Below are 18110 nucleotides of genomic sequence, written 5' to 3'. Positions count from 1 at the left end.
AACCGGTTTTAATTGTGAAACGAGGAACTAGGAAGGGGGCAAGGTGTACTAGTGTATGTGTATGTGTATCCAAACTGAAACGAGGGAAGGTGGGGGAAGGTTGAAGCCCTGAAGTCCTGAGTCACTGAGTGTAGATCCATCACCACGCCCACACGAGGGAAAAGCCAATCGAAGAAGGATTCGGGATCAGGACGGGTCACGAACTGGGAAGACTGGAAGATGGGCTTAAGCTAAGCTGCGAAGCCAAGAAGAGGTGATTCACGAAGAGGGAGAATCGGAGAATTGAGAAGTGGAGATTGATTTGGAGGAGAGGTGGTTGGTTAGGGAGACAATCGGGCTCAGGTGAGCTTGATGCCAGTGAGGAGGAGCCGGGGTGGTTCTCGGTGAATTGCTCTGTGCGCGAGGCTGTAAGAGAATAAAAATGAGAATGAGAGGGAGCTTGTGTGCTGGTGACGATGGCCAGCGACGACGATGGCGATGGACATAGGTGATAGCATCGCTTGAAGATGGTGGTGCGAACTGTGGTGGATTGAGCTCGGGTGAGCGAGAGAGAGGCAGTGAGGGAGGGCCTTCCAACTTCTGAGTTTTTGAGAGCACTGAGAGTGCAAGACTAAGAGTGAGAGGGAATAGAAATATAGAATAACAGAATTTTCATTTACTAATTTAAATTTAAAATTTAATTAATTATTAATTTGGTTAATCGGTTAACTGAATTAATATTTTCTATTCACCGAACCAAAACCCAATTTCCCAAAATATTGGAATGCATAACCGAACCGACCAATTTCAGTCGGTTAATTCAGTTAATTCGATTTTCCCCGAATTATGCTCCGCTTAGTGGGTACTTCTAACGTATTTCCATCTCCAACTCCCAAGAAGCTTCCTCAACTGCATGATTCCACCACAACACCTTCACTAATAGAATTTCCTTACTACGTAGTTCCTGTATTTTATGATCTAGGATCTGAACTGGTACCTCTTCGTAGGATAAGGTATCTCCAACTTCCAAGAATTCATAGCTTATCAGGTGCGAAGGGTCTGGGACATACTTTCTCAACACTGACACATGAAAAACATCATGAACTCTAGACAAAGCTGGGGGTAACGCCACTTGGTAGGCAATTGGACCAATCCTTTCCAGAATCTCGAATGGAATGTACCTAGAGCTCAACTTACCCTTCTTTCCAAATCTTATCACCCCTTTCATCGAAACAATTTTCAAAAATATCATATCACCAATCTTGAACTCCAGCTCTCACTGGCGTGTATCCGCATAACTCTTCTGCCGACTCCGTGCTTTTTAATCCTTTCCCTGATGAGCTTGACCTTCCCAAAAATTTTTTGAACAAGTTCCAGCCCCAAAATCTGCCGCTCGTCTACCTCATCCTAGTACAATGGAGATAGGAACTGATGACCATACAAAGCTTCATATGGTACGATCTCGATTCTGACCTGATAACTGTTATTATACCCAAACTCAACTAGTGGTAGATATCGAATCCAACCATCATCAAAATCCAGAACACACGGCCACAACATATCCTCTAGAATCTGAATGGTCCTCTCAGATTGTCCATCAATCTGAGGGTGAAATGCGGTATTGAAAGAGAGTTGAGATCCCAAGGCGTCCTGCAAACTCTTCCAGAATCGAGAGGTGAACCGCGGATATCAATGTGAAACAATGGATACCAGGACACCATAAAGTCGTACAATCTTGTGCACATAAAGCTCTACTAGCTTATTCATAGAATAATTGATTCTGATTGGAACGAAGTGCTCAGTCTTCGTCAGCCGATCTACTATTACCCATATAGCATTCTGTCCGTGCACTGCTGAAAGCAACCCCGATACGAAGTCCATAGAGATATGCTCCCACTTCCATTTAGGGATATCAAGTGGTTGAAGTGATCCCACTAGGCTCTGGTACTCTGATTTCACTTGCTGACATGTCAGACACTGTTCTATAAATCTGAAAATCTTCCTCTTCATGTTACTCCACCAAAAGGATTCTTGCAGATCTTTATAGATCTTTGTGCTTTCCTGATGAACAGTATAGAGAGAGGGATGAGCCTCCTCTAGAATCGCCCTTTTAATCTCTGCGTCGTTAGATATACACAATCTGGAGTGAAATTTGAGAATTCCATCATCAGAGACATTAAAGTCTGTTTGTTGCTTACTCTGTACTTTCTCCACAATTTTTATCAATTCTTCGTCTCTCGTTTGAGTGGCATTAATTCTTTCCTACAAGGTCGATTGGATAACCAGACTAGCCATGAACGCCTGGTGATTCCCTTCTACTAACTCCACACCCAACATTTCTAGGTCCATCCTGATCTGATGCTGAGCTACAACTACTGAAACTGACGCACCCACTGATTTCCGGATCAAAGCATCAGCTACCACATTAGCCTTTCCTGGGTGGAGCTAATGGTACAGTCGTAGTCCTTTATCAACTTAAGCCGTCTACGTTGCCTCATGTTCAACTCCTTTTAAGTGAAAAAGTATTTAAGAATCTTATGATCAGTAAAGATCATGCACCTTTCACCGTATAGGTAGTACTTCCAGATCTTTAATGCAAAAACTACCGTTGCTAGCTCCAAGTCGTGCATAGGATAATTCTTATCGTACTCTTTGAGTTGGTGAGAAGCATACGCGATAACCTTTCCCTGCTACATTAGGACACACCCGAGTCCTTTATGAGATGCGTCACTGTAGATCACGAATCCATCATCTCCTAATGGAATGGTCAACACTGGGGTAGTGACTAATCGCTGCTTCAAATTCTGAAAGCTTTGCTCACACTCACCAGATCATTCAAACTTCATGTTCTTCCTTGTAAGCTATATTAGAGGACCTAATAGCCTCTAAAATCCCTCTACGAACCGGCGGTAGTATCCTACCAGACCCAAGAAATTTCTAACCTCATGCACTTTCTTCAGTCTCACCCAATCAACTACCGCCTCTACTTTTCCTGGGTCCACTGAAATTCCCTCCCTGGACATTATATGTCCTAGAAATGCTACTTGTTCTGGCCAGAATTTGCATTTCTTAAATTTAGCAAACAACTTATTTTCTCTAAGTACCTGAAGTACCAGTATTAAATGAACTTCATGCTTGTTGACCTGATTGGTCACGCCCTATTTTGATAATGAAAAATACTCTTGGTACTAATGGTTGCATTGAGAACTGCATGCAGGTTTACCTTGTGTGCGTTTCAGGACTAAAAGACTTATCGTGATGGCGTGTGGTGTTCGTGCCGATGAATGAAGAATCTTGTGATGCATTTGTATTTATTATTTAGTTTCTTCATTCTGGGATGTAATTTTCATATGGACTGTACACTCATATGGCTTGTAATAATTTGCATTATGCATGATAGGTAGGTATGCTCAAATCGACCTTAGTTGGACATTAGGTACCTACACGGACCATAGAAAGACCTTAGGGTTTTCTAAAGGTCGACCTTTGGTCGACCGACACCGGACTTTTTCGGTGTCTTCAAATTGGACTTCAAGTGCCCCTAGGACATACACACTTTCACATATATTTGTTAGGCACTTCAATAGGGCTTATATGTTTTGAAAAGGGACCGAAATGCACACACGATGCACTTTCGGTCGACCAGCCAAGCCAGTTCATTTTGGCCTGGTCGACCGAGACACACTAGGTCAAAGTTTGACCACCTGGTTAACCAGCAAAGGTAGTTCAAAAGGCCCTGGTCGACCGAAACTCCCTGAGGTCAAAAGTTTGACCGCCTGGTCGACCGAAACTGGTAGTTCAAAAGTCCCTGGTCGACCGAAACCCTCCTGGGTCAACAATTGACCATCTGGTCGACCGAGATCTTTTGTACTACAACTAACTGGTCGACCGAGAGTCCTCGGGAGCTGGCCCAACGGTCTGGTCGACCGAACCATTTAGTTCAAAATCTCCTAGTCGACCGAACCGCGCTAATTTGAAAAATTGCCTATCCTAGTCGACCGACCATTTAGTTCATTTTTCTCCTAGTCGACCGAACCTAGAAAAATTGCCCTTGACACATATATATGGTCGACCGAGCCTTCAGTTCAAAATCCTCTTGGTCGACCGAACCGTTTGTGTCCTGGTCAACCGAAACCTTTCTGGTCGATCGGACCTCTCGGGTTGCCCTGATTTTTTCCACGGTTAAACATATTTTAAACAGGGTTAATTATTTAAAATGATTTAAAACTTTCTTAATAATGCCCAATAGGTCCCCAACGGTCAAAAATACCTCCTTGCCTATATATACCTATTCATTTATCATTATTAGTTGGGATTTAGCAAACTTGATTAGGGCAAAACTCTCTCAACTCTCAAAACCCTATATTAGCCAAAAACTTCTTGAAAACACTCACATACTCTTCAATCTTTATTTCTCTAAGCATTGTGAGTATTTCTATAAGGCTATAGTGTGTAATCTCTCTAGCTAATACTCTTTTTTGGTATAAAGTTTGATTGATTTTACTTGAGAGTATAGCTTAAAGTTCTTCCACGGATTTCATTTGATAAATCTTGTGTGAGAAGACTTTGAGGGTTGTGATTCTTGTATTGTTGTTGCAAGATACCTAAACCTAGATTTTGTGTGCAAAAATCCTTTTGTGAAAAGCTAATCTTTCAAACAACTCCATTGCGCTTTAGACATTGAAATATCGTATTGAGTTTGTTTGATCTATCTTGCTTAGCATATTTGAAACCCTGATATGATTTTGTGATATTCGAATATTGTGTTTCAAATCTTGCTTAGATACACACTCTAGATCTTGATTGATTATCATACTTGATTGAGTGTTTAGCACACATTAGAGCACTGAGCATATCTACACATCATTAGTGCTTGCTTTATTGATTAAGCTGTATTGGTGCACACATCTGCTTTTCTATAAGCATATTTCCGTGTACAAATTTTATACACATTTGTTATATTTCCAGGCACGGGCCTGAAGAGGGAGATTAGCCCTGAAATAGTCCCGGATTGGCTTAGACCCGGTTAGGAAAGCTAGGTGCGTCGTCCTGTTAAGGCGTGTAGGTTGAGGTCAGCCCCACTAATTGACCTGGTTAAGGTTGAGGTCAGCCTTGTGTTAATTTGACCTGGTTGTAAACGGTGCCGCTCCACCCTTAAGTGAGCTATTAGTGGAATCCTCTGGCTTGCGAGTTAGAGGCGGGGACGTAGGCACTGCTGGCCGAACCTCAATAACATATCGTGCGTGTTCACTTACATTTCCGCAATTTACTTACTGCACGTGTATGTTATATTGTAAATGATTAGGTTTACATTTGCATAAACAAACCCTAGGTTAAGTACTACTGTTTATCTAGTTTAACCTAGGCGATAAATTTTAAATATCCAATTCACCCCCCCTTTTGGGATTGCACCAAAGCTAAGAATTGGTATCAGAGCCTCGTAACTTAGATTTAAACATTATTTAGTAAAAGATCTTGATGGCTTATGTTAGTGCATCCTATGCATGTGAGGGTAGGTTAGTCACACACCCTCTAGTATTCTGTGGTGATAATTTTGTTGTATGGAAATTCCAAATGACTGTGTATGTGAAAGCTTTAAATTGGAAATTTTGGAATGTCATTGATCAGGGTGATAGTGTACCTGTTAAATTCATTGGTTGTACTAGTGTTCCTAAATCTGAGTGTGAACTGAATGATCATGATAGGAACTTAGTGCAAATAAATTTTGATGCCATGAATACTTTACTGCACGCTTTAGATTCTAATGTTTTATGTGAGGTTATGGTGTGTAGTAATGCTAAGCAGATCTGGGATGAACTTGAGAGAAGATATGGAGCACCTATGCAAAACAATGTGATCTCTCCATGTGACTCAAGCCCTTCTAATCTTGAAGGAGGTAACTACTGCTTTGTTGCCTTAATAGAAAATGAGATTATCTCTGTTCCTTCTGCTTTTGTAGATAAATCTGGTAGTGATTCATGTGATGAATTAAATGATGCATCTGATACTGAATCATGTGATAGTACTGATAATGAAAGCATGCCTACTTATGAGGAATTGCAAGTTGAATATGTTAGAACTCATAAGTCACTTGTTAAAGCTAATAAAAGATATACTGCTTTGAAAAACAAGTATAAGGCATGTGAGAAAGAATGTGACTCAAAAATTCTTGCTGAAAGAGAAAACGATTTGAAAATTAAAAGATTGGAAAGCAAGAATGAATCATTAGAAAAAGAATTGACTATTTTGAAATCTAAAGTTTCTAATGATGATAAAAAGGATCACTTGATTGCAGATCTTGAATATAAAGCAAACAATATGTCTAAAGAATTTATGAAACCTCAAAATGTATGCAAAGAATTGAAAAACTAAAAAATTCAAGATCTAGAAAAGAAAATAGAAGACTAATCTAAGATCATCTATACATTCACTAGAGGCAAAGAAAATTTTGATAAACTGCTAGGTGCACAAAAGATGACCTTAGATAAGGAAGGTATAGGTTTTAATGGAATTGAAAATAAGAAAAAGAAGAACCTATACATGGGGTACTTTGTAAAAGAATCAAAACATTATGCTAGTACCTCCTCCGGTCCATACACTCACACCATATGCATTCTATGTAAAAAGAAGGGGCACACAAAATTTGATTGCCCATTTAAAAGAAAAGGTGTGAAACCCAAACAAGTTTGAAGAGTCAAAGTACCACCTAGTCCTAACCCATCGAGAATAAAAGGTAGAAAAATGATATGGGTTGTTAAGAGAGAAAACTCCTTGATATTCAAGGAAGAATTTGCTCAAACAGGAATTACATAATCACATAATTCTTCTTTATCGTTTAGGATTAGCCATAGGGGGTAGTATCTTCTAAAGGCTTAGGAAATGGTTCGGGACTGAAAATGTAAAATCTTAGTATATACCAACTATTTAAAATCTTACATACTAAGTATTTTGAAAAATCAAGCCAATCTGCAAATCCAAGCATATAACCAATCTGAACTTAATGCATACATTCCTTGGTTGAAATATGAAATTATTGGTTGCTTGAATGAAAATCCACTTCCAAATGGACATGACATTTTTGCCTTGTATTAAAATTTCAAATTGCTTAACTCATGCGTAAATATGAATATCTAAAGTTAAGCATACATTTTGTCCATTGCCTAGCTTGTGGTTTAGGGAATCCATCTCATACTATATATCATTTAATCCTAAACCCTTCATTGAACTTAAATGCCTAATAAAATGTTTAGTCATCACTCTAGGCTTGTAGCACTATTAATCACCAACTCCAAATATTTATGGTGCTCATTAAAAGATATCCTTCCATAATTAAAATTAGAGGCAATCACTAAGGGATTCAAGTTTCACTGTTAAATCAAAAATTCCCTTTGAGCTTATATTATAAATCCTCTAATGTTGGTTTATGTCCTCCATAGGAAATCTTTACCTTACCACGATCATATCAGGTAAAGATCCATCCTTCTCATTGGTTCGTATCCTTGCTCTAAAATTATGATCATATCTAAAGGATACATTCCAATCACCAAAGAGCATCAGTTCCTAGTTATTCATATCCTCCACAATGCTCTTTGCCAAAATAAGTTAGGACATATTCTTTAAAATGCTTATCTTGTACAATGTCCTACTTTTGAATACCCTATTAAACTTAAATAAAATGTTTAATCTTTAAGAGTATTCAATTATCTTCCAAGCTCTCAAAGTTTATATAAAATCATTTAAGAGCTTCATCCTCATGAATTAAGTTAAAATGGCTAATTTAATTGATATAGGTTTCAATCTAGATGATAGAACAAAAATTCAAAGAAACCTATGCATGAACTTTAAAAAGAAAAGTCATTAAACTTGAGCCTCTCACATATTGTAAACCATAAGAAAAGAGGCAAATATTGGCTTAGCTTATTAAAGATATATATCTTGTGACCTTTTGGTCCTCTAAGCCTATTCATCCAAAGCCAAGCATATAACATTGAATATCTCAATACACTTGGCCTAAAGAACCTGAAAAATAAGAAAAGGCATAAAATGAATTAGCACATTATTGAGGGGGAGCATTCATCTTTCATATTCTTTAAAATGCTCTCAAATTTTTATTTATGCTTATATGTTTGTATACCTTTATGAGAACAACTCTGCATTAATCTCATAACTATCCATTGTTAAGTTGTTGGTCATGTCATATGTTGGATAGTTCATCTCTATTATGAGTTGTTGATTGAAATACTGGAAAGCATGCTTGTATTGAATGCCTCCTGCATGGCGGATGCAGTGATATATTGTGCATGCTAGTTGTGGATATTAGGTTGTTGCTTGCTTTATGTAATTTATCTGTTGAAAGCAACCTACTATCAGGTACAAGTTTTTATAGGAAAATGTCCTATATACAAACGGCATGCTGCCGAAATTTTGCCAGGATTTTCCCATATAAAATCTTGTATTAAAGATGATTATGATATTTTTGAAAGGATGAGTGAAAAATATTTGAAAATTAAGTTTCATCCTTGCATAATCATCAAGCACTTAGAGAGCTAAGAACCGATCCTATAGAAAGAACTTATAGGTCTCACGTGCATCACTATTGTTTATTGAAATATTAAGGCTCTTCTGATATCCCTGAACATTATATACTGCACGTAAAGTCTCATGTTTTGATATAAAATGTTTTTGGATCAAGAGTTGCATTGAGTGCCTTAATATCTATTTTCGATGCACTTGTTATTTATAGGTATGACTATACTGATTTGAGATAAATGTTGTTAATAGACATCCAGTATAGTTGTCGAAGAATGGTTTGTGTGCTCACTTATACTTTGGCATATTCAATGAAATCAATCCCTTGCAAAGTATAAGTAATTTATAGTATCTAAGCAATGATTCAAATTGATAGGGGCAACATCTAAAATTGAAATGCCTATCATATTATGCTCACCAATATTTTAGCTTAGATCTGTTTTAAAATCATGTGAGGCGTGTGCTTGAATGCATTGTTCTTATTGAAAATCATATTCTGAAATATGTTGCTTTACCACATGCTGTTTGTGTTTGCCATGCGATCCTTGCTTTAAATTGTTTGACATATTGAGGATCATCATGGTTGTGGCTTTTCTGGTTATTTTTCAGTATGTGCTTTATTGACAAACCAGAAAATTTGTTGCTTGCGTACATGATATTTAAATTATTTTTGGCAAGTAACCCCCTAGTATTTTGATCAAACATTAAAAGGGGGATATATGTGTATATTTATATACATATGTATTTATTATAATACTTTATGACAAGAACTATTTTCAAAACTCAAACTTTTTCTCTTGCCTCATTATTACTATTATATACATGCATGTTTTAAAGTCATAAAACTAGTAACTTCACATAAAAATGCATGTGAACTTGTTAGACTATTTTTATACTCAAACCTTCTATTTGGTGTCATATGCCGTGCGTTCTTAACTCTAATCTTTCACGGGTCTAATGATATGTTTCAATTGTAAGGGTTTGTGTATGTTTATGGTCTAACCTTGTTTTCATGTCATTTAAATCATTTAAATGAACAGTTATATAGCTTGTGTGATCAAATTGTTATATGTCATCCTTTGTCATTCATTGTGCATTATATGATTATATTATCTTTTTGGATGCTAAAAGTTATAACTCTTGATCATACTGTACTGGTTGAGTTGAATTGATGCATATGTGCTACATACTTTTGATTGAAACTCAACACAAGTCACTTAGGTACAAAGGTATGATTGGGAATGGTCTATTTTCAAACAGCATGCTGCCGAATTTTCAAAAAAAATTCCTCCTAATATACCTTTTGTATCTAAATGACATCCTTTGCCTTCGAGCTTTATTCCTTAACCCTTTTTGCTGTTGCCAAAAGGGGAAGAAAAGGAAAAAGTGGGTAAAATAATGCTTAATCATGCTAAATCTTTAATTACCCATTACTTTAATTATCTTTATGCACAAAGTCAGGGGGAGCCTTTCTTGGCTGTACCCACTTTTGCATAAAGTATTTGTCATCATCAAAAAGGGGGAGAATGTTGACCTGATTGGTCACGCCCTGTTTTGATAATGACAAATACTCTTGGTACTAATGGTTGCACTGAGAACTGCATGCAGGTTCACCTTGTGTGCGGTTCAGGACTAAAAGACTTATCATGATGGCGTGCGGTGTTCGTGCCGATGAATGAAGAATTTTGTGATGCATTTGTATTTATTATTTAGTTTCTTCATTCTGGGATGTAATTTCATTATGGACTGTACACTCATATGGCTTGTAATAATTTGCATCATGCATGATAGGTAGGTATGCTCAAATCGACCTTAGTTGGACATTAGGTACTTACACGGACCATAGAAAGACCTTAGGGTTTTCCAAAGGTCGACCGACATCAGACTTTTTCGGTGTCTTCAAATTGGACTTAAGTACTCTTAGGACACACACACTTTTACATATATTTGTTAGGCACTTCAATAGGGCTTATATGTTTTGAAAAGGGACCGAAATGCACACACGATGCACTTTCGGTCGACCAGCCAAGCCAGTTCATTTTGGCCTAGTCGACCGAGACACACTGGGTCAAAGTTTGACCACCCGGTCGACCATAAAAGGTAGTTCAAAAGGCCCTGGTCGACCGAAACTCCCTGAGGTCAAAAGTTTGACCGCCTGGTCGACCGAAACTAGTAGTTCAAAAGTCCCTGGTCGACCGAAACCCTCCAAGGTCAACAATTGACCATCTGGTCGATCGAGATCTTTTGTAGTACAACTAACTGGTCGACCGAGGGTCCTCGGGAGCTGGCCCAACGGTCTGGTCGACCGAACCATTTAGTTCAAAATCTCGTGGTCGACCGAACCGAGCTAATTTGAAAAATCACCTGTCCCGGTCGACCGACCATTTAGTTCATTTTTCTCCTGGTCGACCGAACCTAGAAAAATTGCCCTTGACACATATATATGGTTGACCGAGCCTTCATTTCAAAATCCTCCTGGTCGACCGAACCGTTTGTGTCCTGGTCGACCGAAGCCTTTCTGGTCGACCGAACCTCTCGGGTTGCCCTGATTTTTTCCGCGGTTAAACATATTTTAAACAGGGTTAATTATTTTAAAATAATTTAAAACTTTCTTAAGAATGCCCAATAGGTCCCCAACGGTCAAAAATACCTCCTTGCCTATATATACCCATTCATTTATCATTATTAGTTGGGATTTAGCAAACTTGATTAGGGCAAAACTCTCTCAACTCTCAAAACCCTATATTAGCCAAAAACTTCTTGAAAACACTCACATACTCTTCAATCTTTATTTCTCTAAGCATTGTGAGTATTTCTATAAGACTATAGTGTGTAATCTCTGTAGCTAATACTCTCTTTTGGTATAAAGTTTGATTGATTTTACTTGAGAGTATAGCCTAAAGTTCTTCCATGGATTTCATTTGATAAATCTTGTGTGAGAAGACTTTGAGGGTTGTGATTCTTGTATTGTTATTGCAAGATACCTAAACCTAGATTTTGTGTGCAAAAATCCTTTTGTGAAAAGATAATCTTTCAAACAACTCCATTGCGCTTTAGACATTGAAATATCGTATTGAGTTTGTTTGATCTATCTTGCTTAGCATATTTGAAACCCTGATATGATTTTGTGATATTTGAATATTGTGTTACAAATCTTGCTTAGATACACACTCTAGATCTTGATTGATTATCATACTTGATTGAGTGTTTAGCACACATTAGAGCACTGAGCATATCTACACATCATTAGTGCTTGCTTTATTGATTGAGCTGTATTGGTGCACACATCTGCTTTTTTATAAGCATATTTCCGTGTACAAATTTTATACACATTTGTTGTATTTCCAGGCACGGGCCTGAAGAGGGAGACTAGCCCTGGAATAGTCCCGGATTGGCTTAGACTCGGTTAGGAAAGCTAGGTGCGTCGTCCTGTTAAGGCGTGTAGGTTGAGGTCAGCCCCACTAATTGACCTGGTTAAGGTTGAGGTCAGCCCTGTGTTAATTTGACCTGGTTGTAAACGGTGCTGCTCCACCCTTAAGTGAGCTATTAATGGAATCCTCTGGCTTGCGAGTTAGAGGCGGGGACGTAGGCACTGTTGGCCGAACCTCGATAACATATCGTGCGTGTTCACTTACATTTCCGCAATTTACTTACTGCACGTGTATGTTATATTGTAAATGATTAGGTTTACATTTGCATAAACAAACCCTAGGTTAAGTAATACTATTTATCTGGTTTAACCTAGGCGATAAATTTTAAATATCCAATTCACCCCCCCTCTTGGGATAGCACCAAAGCTAACAATGCTCTACAAGGCTCTTCGAATAAACCAGGATGTCATCGATGAACATAACCACAAACCGATCTAAGTACTCGCAGAACACCCTGTTCATCAGGTCCATGAATGCCGCAGGTGCATTGGTCAATCCGAAAGGCATAACTAGAAATTTGTAATGCCATACCTAGTATAGAAAGTCGTCTTTGGTACATCCTTTGATTTAACCTTCACCTAATGATACTCGGATCACAGATCGATCTTGGAGAAAACTTGTGTGCCCTGTAGCTGGTCGAAGAGGTCGTCAAAACGGGGTAACAGGTACTTATTCTTTACTATAACTTTATTGATTTCCCTATAGTTGATGCACATTCTCATCGACCCATCTTTCTTCTTTACAAACAACACTGGCGCTCCCCAGGGTGATATGCTCGGTCTAATAAATCCCTTGTCAAGTAGTTCCTATAGTTGCTCTTTTAACTCCTTTAGTTTAGTCGAAGCCGTTCTGTATGGAGCCTTAGAAATTGATGTCATTCCTGGAGTTAAATCAATGGAAAACTCCACCTCATGATCAAGAGGCAATCCCGGTAAGTCCTCAGGAAAAACATTCGAGAACTCCCTCACCATGGGAATATCCTCCAGCTTAAGTTCCTCTCTCGGTGCTTCTTTCACAATTGGCAGGTACCCCTAGCATCCCTTCAGCAGTAGTTTCTTTGTCTAAATGGCTGAAAGGATTGGTGGTGTAGCGCACACACGAGACCCTACAAAATTAAATTCCTGCTCCCTAGGAGATCTAAACACTACCTCCTTATTGTGGCAATCAATACTCGCGTAACTGGATGCTAGCCAGACCATACATATTAAAAACAATCAAACTAGTAGGCAACATCCTCCCCTGTATTTTCACTGGGTAGTCTCTAATCACCTTACTACACACTACATAACTGACCCTGTCGATATGACCACCACTAACTCGACATCTAACAACTAAGTCTCTACCTCGCACAATTTAACCAATCCATGAGATACGAAAGAGTGTGTCTCACCTAAGTCAAACAACACAACAGAACTATTTGAAAAATTGAAAATGGTACTTGTCACCAAATTTCTAGCGTTCTCCGCGTCAATTGGAAAAAGTGAGTACACCCAAGCTTGGGCGGTGCCCCTCTGGTGACCACCTTGGGATGTCTAGTTACCTCTCCGATACTGATGTTGTAGGGGTGCGTTATTCAACATTGCTCGGCAGTCCTGCGCCATATGTCCAGCCCTACCGCACTGAAAATAGACAACTGATCTACCTCTGCACTCACCCCAATGCCTCTAATGGCACCTGGGAAGGTAGAGCATGATGAATCCCTTAGATAGGCTCGATATCTCATCTCCTGTAACTAGCCCGTGAAATTACCAGGCCTCCTCCATGAAACTTGGCTGGCGCCGGTCTGAAACCCTTGAGGCAAGGGCTTCTTCTTCAAGTTTGCTACTCTCTCGCCATCATGAATACTACCCTTAACTACCATGTCCTTGTCCACTAGTTCGGAAAATTTCTGGGTTGACAACGCAACCACCTGCGCGCGTATTCCCTGCCTCAAACTTGTAACGACCCCAAAATTATTACGATTTTTTTAATATTATATTTACATACTCTTATATAAAATATCATTACTCTGATACTCATAATACTATTCACTATGACGTCTCGGACCAAAGTGGGTACTGAGAACACCTGTACATCAAAACCAACCATCTAAGAAGCGGAAACATAAAATGTCTAACCATATATATATATATATATATACACAAACACACAATACCAGAGTCTACTACATCACCAAATAAATATGTACATTATCTCCCAAAATTCACAAAACACTGAAGACTACTCAAAACCACTCCTCAGCTAAAAAAATCACCCCGAGTCTATGTTGTTTCCCCTGTCTATTCTATCTTCGAGCCTGATCTGCTCGTCTAACTAGGTCACTTGAAATGTTTGGAATTCTAGGGTGAGACACATCTCATTAATAGGAAATATGTTCTTACTAGTGCGTGACAATGAGTTTATATGAATAATAAAATTATCAATCAAGCTATATCTGAGATAACATAATGGTAACTCATATCATAACTCACACCTATGTCACTTAAAAAACTAGTGTTTCTGAATTTTATCGGTACTCATACTTTTAGCTATTATATATAATTTCTATTTTTTGTATATATATTAGCTATTATATAAATTTTTTTTTTGTATATATAAAACTGTGAAAATTTCCCTGGATGGATAACTGTATGCATGAATTAACCGCGCATGCTTGGGTTGTGCGGCCCATGGGTGGGACTTAACTTTGGCTGGTCTATCAGGCTAAGTCAAACTGTAAACCTCTATAGTCCGATTGGCCTCCTCAACTTGGACTACCAAGGAGCCTTCATCTCTCCTCTAGGCACAATTGACTGATCAAATTCTACACTATATCTGAGATGTGTGGTTGCACTCTATAATCTGTATTAGCTATGATACTGTGCTTTATAATCTGATCTGGTCCATAAGGGATCTAATACCATATAATAATGTTTTTGTATATTACTATTTTACCATGATTTTGTATAAACTGAAATAACCATGATTCTGTAATAACTGTAATAACTGTGCTAACTGTAATACCATGATTCTGTAATCTGTATTCTTTGTATATCATGGTTCTGTAATGTCCGAATAATCATGGTTCCGTAAAAACTGTATAATCATAGTTCTGTATAATTGTAAATCATAGTTCTATAATAACTATAAATCATATTTCTGTAATAACTGTAAATCATGGTACCATAAAAGCTGTATAAAACTCTGTACTAAATTGTTATTTCTCATGTCACACAATTAAATAAATAAAACTCATGTACTATAATATGTATTTTTCTGCTGTATAAAAATAACTTATAATCTATAGATTTTTTCCTGAAATCTAGATTTCTAAATTCTTCTAAAAAATGCTTAATTCCATACCCCCAATTTCATACCTTGAATTATCTAGAATCATACTCCCAAAACACATAGATATATGTTTTATTTTACTGATAAAAATTTCTAAAATATCTGGAATAACATATTTCCTTTACCTAATTCCCTGAGGAAACACTCACAAGGAACCTATCCCAGTGCTTGCGGCACTTGCGCAAAACCTTGCATTCATAAACCCTAATCTAGTCAGATTTAACACGAGAACATTCTCTATTCACACGCCTTAGCCCATACACCTCAAATAACCAATTAAATGCTAAAATACCTTACTTACCCTGGTTTTGGAGTGATGCTCAAGTACCCCAAATCAACAATTAGTTTCGATTAACTTGTAGAGAATCTTCCCTAGATCCTTGTGGTGGTTTTTGATCATCAAAACGGGCTAAAATTGGGCTGAAAATGAAGAGAGAAGGAGGGAGAGCTGAAGGTTAGAGAGAGAGAGAGAGAGAGAGAGAGAGAGAGAGAGAGAGAGTAAAAGAAACTTGATTTTCACACTGAAAATGTAATTTTTGGCTATATATAGGCAACTGTCCACATGTCCTCGTTGACGAGACACGTGGATTCGTCGACGAACCGAAGAAGGAGTTCGTTGATGAAACTAGTGAGTTCGTCGATGAACATTTTAGGGTATGAAATGCGCTTGTCGACGAGGCCCTACTGATTCCCCTTTTAAATTCCTTTTCTTTGTTTCTATTTTTATTTTTCCCTCATTTTCTCATAAATTAAATTTTTATAGGTCTTTACATTCTCCCCTCCTTATAAAATTTGTCCTCGAAATTTGCTATGTATCTCATGTATCAAACTTTGAGGAAAATCCACTATTATTTTATCAATTACCTTAACTTTTGGTGGAGGAATACTGTGGTTACAGGGGAGAGTTATGAGAGATTACAACCATACACCTAAAAGAAAACTCTCCCAAAACCATTTATAACCTAAAACCAAATCACTATCTATCCTACCCTACACTATACAAGTCAAAATATCTACACTGTCATTTACTCTACTCTTAATATTTCATCTCTAATCTCTACTGAACAGGTATGGAGTATCGCTGGTGTATTTGTTCTTCTAATTCCCATGAAGCCTCCTCCACTGCATGGTTGTGCTATAGCACCTTTACCAATGGAATTCTTTTTGTACGCAGTTCTTGTTCCTTTCGATCCAAAATCTGCACTGGTATCTCTTCATAAGATAAGGCATTACCAACCTCCAGTGAATTATAGTTGATCACATAGGAGGGGTCTGAGATGTCTTTCCTCAACATCGATGTGTGGAATACATCATGAATCCTGGATAGAACCTGTGGTAAGGCAAATCGGTAGGCAACTAGACCTACTCTCTCAAGTATTTCAAATGGTCCAATGCACCTAGGACTCAGCTTACCCTTCCTCCCGAACCTTATCACCCCTTTCATCGATGTAACTTTCAAAAATACATGGTCTTCTGAACCAAACTCCAACTTTCATCGATGAGTATCTGCATAGCTCTTCTGCCGACTTTGTGCTACCTTGATTCTGTCTCTTGTAAGTATGACTTTATCATGAGTTTAATGTACCAAATTTGACCCCAAAATCTGTTTTTTCCTGATCTCATCCTAGTATAGTGGGGATTAGCATCCCTTGCCATATAATGCCTCATATAGTGCCATCCTAATGCTGACTTGATAGCTATTATTATAGGCAAACTCAATCAGTGGCATAAACTGTATCCAACTGCCCCTGAAGTCCATCACACAAGCTCGTAGCATATTCTCTATTATCTGTATTGTCCTCTCTTTCTGGCCATCTATTTGAGGATGAAATTTTTTGCTGAACATCAATTGAGAACCCATAGCCTTCTGCAAACTCTTCCAAAACTGAGATGTAAACTGTGGGTCACGGTTTGATACTATGGACACCGGTACGCCATGCAGTGTAACTATCTCCTGAAGTCCATCACACAAGCTCGTAGCATATTCTCTATTATTTGTATTGTCCTCTCCGTCTGGCCATCTATTTGAGGATGAAATTTTGTGCTGAACATCAATTGAGAACCCATGGCCTTTTGCAAACTCTTCCAAAACTGAGATGTAAACTGTGGGTCACGGTCCGATACTATGGACACCGGTACGCCATGCAATGTAACTATCTCCTGAATATACAAATTCACTAGTCTGCTCATGGGATAGTTAATTCTGATAGGCACGAAATGGACAGTCTTCATCAATCAATCAGCAACTACCCAAATGGCGTCTTGTCCATGTAGTGTCGGCGGTAATCCTGTGACAAAATCCATCGCGATATGTTCCTGCTACCACTCAGGGATGTGAAGTGGCTGCAATGACCCCACCAATCTCTGATGCTTAGGTTTCACCTGCTGGCATGTCAGACACTACGCTACAAACTCAACGATCTCTCTTTTCATATTACTCCACCAAAAAGACTCCCGAAGATCCCTATATATTTTAGTGCTACCAGGGTGTACAATATACAGGGATCGGTGTGCTTCCTCTATAATAACTTTCTTAATCTCCAGGTCGGCAGGTACACACAACCTAGTACGGAACCTCAATGCTCCATCATTTGAGATACAAAAATTTACCTCCTGACCATCCTTTACTTTATCCATAATTTTCATTAATTTCGCGTCTTTCAGTTGAGCAACTTTAATTCTTCCCTATAGGGTCGGATGCAATACTAGATTGGCAATCAATGCCTGGTGATCGCCCTCTACGAATTCCACCCCAAGTCTTTTCAAATCCATCTGAATTGGATGCTGAATCATCCCCGCTGACACTGCTGCTCCCACTGATTTTCGGCTCAGAGCATCAGC

The sequence above is a fragment of the Malania oleifera genome, chromosome 9, assembly GCF_029873635.1.
Source record: "Malania oleifera isolate guangnan ecotype guangnan chromosome 9, ASM2987363v1, whole genome shotgun sequence".
NCBI lineage: Eukaryota > Viridiplantae > Streptophyta > Magnoliopsida > Santalales > Ximeniaceae > Malania > Malania oleifera.
The sequence above is the reverse complement of the archived record's forward strand: the minus strand, read 5'-3'. Positions refer to the sequence as shown.